This window comes from Schistocerca americana, chromosome 2, assembly GCF_021461395.2.
Source record: "Schistocerca americana isolate TAMUIC-IGC-003095 chromosome 2, iqSchAmer2.1, whole genome shotgun sequence".
Taxonomy (NCBI): Eukaryota; Metazoa; Arthropoda; class Insecta; order Orthoptera; family Acrididae; genus Schistocerca; species Schistocerca americana.
Window position 1 is genome coordinate 23,039,301 of NC_060120.1, and position 5,888 is coordinate 23,045,188.

Genomic DNA, 5,888 nt, shown 5'->3' on the forward strand with positions numbered 1-5,888 from the left:
GTCAAACCAGCTTTAGAGCAGAGCACCGAAAGACCAACACAAATTTTGTGATGTGTTCGTTTAGTACCTTTTATTAAAGAGAAATTGGTAAATATTTAATCGAAAGAATTGATTCAACTCATGTGGAAATAATTGTACTTATTTTCTGTATAGTTATGTAACAAAAATTGATTTGTGAATGTAATTTTCAAAAATGTTTTTTTATAATGCAATCTTAAAGTGTTGCATATGGAACTGGTTCATGCACAGTGCACATAGCTTTATATGCACAGTTGTAAAAACTGGGGGTAAGTCCCTCTGCGAGAAAAATCTGTAAGCGGGAGTGTAACAGGCGATTTGGCGTGAAGTACCGCAGGAAGTATTTGTGGTACAAATAGTCGGTGACTAACATTCACACAGTCAACGTCTTGAGTGCTTAAGGAGAAAAGGATAGCCACAAGATTGAATTAACTGTGAATCAGATGTGGATGTAATGTATGTTGGTTATTAGATCAAGGAATTTACCGTTTTGTTCTTAATCATAAAGTTCCCTCGCTAAGAAGACATCTTACAAAGAAACTTATATCATATTTGACGACTTCATATTTGGGTCACAGAATATCGCCACAGCAACCACACGTAAACTTTATTATTGTATTTATTTACATGGGCCAGTAAGTTGCTAGTTTCAACTTCGTGTTAAGGACAGTGATTTATTTCTCAAACATTTACCTGAACAGATCCCCCTTCCTAGTGATACAATATCTCCGAGTGTCCGAAATTACCAAATCTTCAGAATCATTACTGTTTTAAAAGTTTCTATTAACAATAGTGGAGTAATAATTTACTCAAATGTTTAGCTAGTCTTTGGTATGAAATGTTCCACAAGGTCAGCCAAGTGAACAGTTAAATTATATCAAAAGAACGAATGCAAATGAAAAGCACTAATTTCGGCATTTAGTTTTCATTTATTTAATTTTTATTCTTATTAGAAGGCTTGCTCAGTATTACAAATAAAAGCATGGAGTTATGATTATAAGAAGCAATTACAGGATATTATAGTTTAGAGACCGACATTGTTATTTACTTTACAGGTTTATAATAGTGCTCTTATCTATACATCTGTGTTTATAGCCTATCTTTATTGTGTATGATCTGAAGTTGTAGTTCTAAACCTAGTCACTAGATAGAAACGTTTCTGGCCCCCAACGAAACGTTCAGCCAGTAGTTCACTAATTCTTACAGTAACAGTTTTCATGAAGTGCAATAACCATTCTAGAAACTTTTTGTGCTTGTAAGTAGACCTGGAAACAACTTGCTGAGACGATAACAGGTTCAAGGTCCTTATGTTGCACTTACACTCTACGTAGTGCAAAGGCTGGCTCACTCCATTTGTAAATAAATAGTAATTATGTTATTTAGCATAACAAGTTGACAACCATTTACATTTTATACTGCCTTCCAGTAATAAAGTGCTAAACACAACTCATCTCCGAATTAGCTGCACCATTATTAAGTAGTACTGTGTCATGAACATGATCTTTCTTGCTTTCATACAGAGAGTGCGCATTTGTGGGAGATGGTTTGTTGCCAACACATTTTAAGCTTTTAGCTGTGTTGTTCATGACTACTTTACAAATAATTGGTAGATTTTGCTATTGTATCGTGTCTATTGTACAAAACAGACCTCAGTCCCAATAAAAGTCACGTACAATAGTAAGTTCTCTTCATTAACAATGTATTTACATGGAAGCACTTGCCTACTTAGGGTGGCGACCGTCTTTCATTTACAGAACCACAATAATATTGGTTTCATTCCCGCTAGTATAACTGCTGCTTCCTGTCGAAACTAGCTTTTAGGTAATGAAATAAAGTCCAATTCCTTCCCGCTAGTACACGTTCATGGTCAAACTTTAATTCATGTAGTGGGAGTAATGTTATCGGGGATTTACTCATGCGGTAGTAACCGTTAGTGTTATAAGCCACATCCAAGAATTTTGCTACGACTATTTTGATGAAACAGTAGAATGTTTTGAAACGGGGGACAATCAATGGATGTGGTGTCTGGGACCGCCCATTGTGATAAATTTTCAGAAAACTTTTCAAATCACCAAGGAGTTAAACATTATGCATTGCACATTTAAGCCTAGTAATACTGTGGATGGTGAACAATGAAATTTAGGTAAGCAATAAGCATCTTTACGAAATACGCCGACGAAGGTTCTTTGAAATGTACAGTTGAAAAGCTGAACTTTACACAGTATTCCAAGAGCGAATTCACGCAGGGTGAGAGTTGCCATATACCCTGGTACACTTTTATTTGTATCTTCCATTGTAATCTAGAAATCATGATACAAGTTTTCAATAGTAGTTATAGCAGTCGCTCCGCTCGGTTTTACACACATTTAACGTCTTTAATGATTGATGCATAGTCGCAGTATTTCATTCCTTCGTAAGAGATTCGCTAAAGAACAAAAGACTGGGAGCAGTGAGCCCACACAGACAGTAAGAACTCTGAACAGAAGACTCGTACCTCGTAATAAAGCATGATATTCTGCATGCCAGCATATCAGCTAACAGTTAAAATTTTCGAAGTTCTAGAGCGAAATATCTCGCATACATTACGGTCGACAGGAGGAATAACATTTCACCATCGAGAGCGGGTCAGCGAAAAACACGTTAGCGCACTTATGGCGAGCGAGACAGCGGACCTCAATGGAAATGTAACGGGGCAGAGCAGGTAGGCGGGATCGCTTCACTGTCATTACGTTATGAAACATACGCTATTACTAATGCAACAACGCACACAAAGAACATTTACGAGCCTGTCCTATATTATAACAAACTCGTTAATCAAGGACAGCAGTAGAATGAGAATCGCTGATATCTTTGTAATAGCAAGACGCACGCGGTCATGAGATGTGTCATCGGGTAATCACTAGCCGCAACTTCGCTTCCCAAACACCCAGTCATTACAGCTAGTAGTTGTGTCTGTCAATCGGATCGATAACGCTCACGCTCGATGCCCTGTTTACAGTGAAGTGACTTCTGGCACAAATCTGTTGTAGATTTGCTACAAAACAACGACAGCTGCTACTTGCAGAGACGGCTACCTCGCCATAATCGCAGGGTTCAACAGCACAGCGTGCGTTTGTCGCAGACGGGTGGACCCAGGGGTCTTGCCTAGCATCCCTGGTGAGGACACCAGCGTTCCTGGTTCTTCGGTGGGGACTGACTAGGGCCTGCCTGAACGGCAGCTCAGGATCGACGTACTACCACCTACACAGCAACCGAAATCGCGGTTCAACATACAGGGTGTTTCAAAAATGACCGGTATATTTGAAACGGTAGTAAAAACTAAACGAGCAGCGATAGAAATACACCGTTTGTTGCAATATGCTTGGGACAACAGTACATTTTCAGGCAGACAAACTTTCGAAATTACAGTAGTTACAATTTTCAACAACAGATGGCGCTGCGGTCTGGGAAACTCTATAGTACGATATTTTCCACATATCCACCATGCGTAGCAATAATATGGCGTAGTCTCTGAATGAAATTACCCGAAACCTTTGACAACGTGTCTGGCGGAATGGCTTCACATGCAGATGAGATGTACTGCTTCAGCTGTTCAATTATTTCTGGATTCTGGCGGTGCACCTGGTCTTTCAAGTGTCCCCACAGAAAGAAGTCACAGGGGTTCATGTCTGGCGAATAGGGAGGCCAATCCACGCCGCCTCCTGTATGTTTCGGATAGCCCAAAGCAATCACACGATCATCGAAATATTCATTCAGGAAATTAAAGACGTCGGCCGTGCGATGTGGCCGGGCACCATCTTGCATAAACCACGAGGTGTTCGCAGTGTCGTCTAAGGCAGTTTGTACCGCCACAAATTCACGAAGAATGTCCAGATAGCGTGATGCAGTAATCGTTTCGGATCTGAAAAATGGGCCAATGATTCCTTTGGAAGAAATGGCGGCCCAGACCAGTACTTTTTGAGGATGCAGGGACGATGGGACTGCAACATGGGGCCTTTCGGTTCCCCATATGCGCCAGTTCTGTTTATTGACGAAGCCGTCCAGGTAAAAATAAGCTTCGTCAGTAAACCAAATGCTGCCCACATGCATATCGCCGTCATCAATCCTGTGCACTATATCGTTAGCGAATGTCTCTCGTGCAGCAATGGTAGCGGCGCTGAGGGGTTGGCGCGTTTGAATTTTGTGTGGATAGAGGTGTAAATTCTGGCGCATGAGACGATACGTGGACGTTGGCATCATTTGGACCGCAGCTGCAACACGGCGAACGGAAACCCGAGGCCGCTGTTGAATCACCTGCTGCACTAGCTGCGCGTTGCCCTCTGTGGTTGCCGTACGCGGTCGCCCTACCTTTCCAGCACGTTCATCCGTTACGTTCCCAATCCGTTGGAATTTTTCAAACAGATCCTTTATTGTATCGCTTTTCGGTCCTTTGGTTACATTAAACCTCCGTTGAAAACTTCGTCTTGTTGCAACAACACTGTGTTCTAGGCGGTGGAATTCCAACACCAGAAAAATCCTCTGTTCTACGGAATAAACCATGTTGTCCACAGCACACTTGCACGTTGTGAACAGCACACGCTTACAGCAGAAAGACGACGTACAGAATGGCGCACCCACAGACTGCGTTGTCTTCTATATCTTTCACATCACTTGCAGCGCCATCTGTTGTTGAAAATTGTAACTACTGTACTACTACATCTCATCTGCATGTGAAGCCATTCCGCCAGACACGTTGTCAAAGGTTTCGGGTAATTTCATTCAGAGACTACGCCATATTATTGCTACGCATGGTGGATATGTGGAAAATATCGTACTATAGAGTTTCCCAGACCGCAGCGCCATCTGTTGTTGAAAATTGTAACTACTGTAATTTCGAAAGTTTGTCCGCCTGAAAATGTACTGTTGTCCCAAGCATATTGCTACAAACGGTGTATTTCTATCGCTGCTCGTTTAGTTTTTACTGCCGTTTCAAATATACCGGTCATTTTTGAAACACCCTGTATGAAGAAAAATGGCGCTGAGGGGGAGGGGACACAGCATCTTCCAAACCGGCGCGTGAACTATAAAACATGAACCTTCTTCACTCACTGCCGCGGCATCGTGGTAACCCCAGCGCCGTAGCCACCGCGATCCGCGAACCTCAATAGCAGCAGCAGACCAGAAACAGTGAGTGTGGCGTCAGCAACCTTCAGCGGGCTGAAGGCCATTTACGACGCGAATCCTCGACGGGCATCGACAGCCGATGTAAACAGCGTGTCAAGATACTGATTGTAGCTTATAGAAATAAATAACTAATTCTGAACATTCCTTCACTGCGCCTACCGGTGATAAAAGGTCACCACCATCCTTCCGAGGAATACTGTCAAGGAGCTACCTTGGAAAGTGCCTCCTGACACAGAACCATCCCTGCTTCCTCCCTCTTGCAATATGTTATATGACCTTCCAATGCGAGCAGAACCTTTCAGTTACCAAGTGTTTCTGCTACCATTCATTCTCCTAAATCCATTTAGTCACTGCTTGACTACACATGAGTTGTTTGTTATTTACATACACATAATGTTTCTCATCTACCTGTAGTCAAAATTTTCTTCGTTCATATACAATGTACACTGAATAAAGTTTCTGTAGGCACACTACATTTACTGGATTCGGAGAACTACTATAAGAAATTTTTTTGCGATTATACATACTTTGTTTTCGCATTTAATCATTGTCTTTATAAACAAAGGTTGTCATATGTATTATCTTAAATATTTACTTTTGTTAATATATAATGTTGAGTCAAATGGAAAGGTCCAATTGCAGATATCTGGATAACGTGTTGAGGCGATGTTAGTCCTGTAAGCTGTTTACATTCACCTATGTGTATG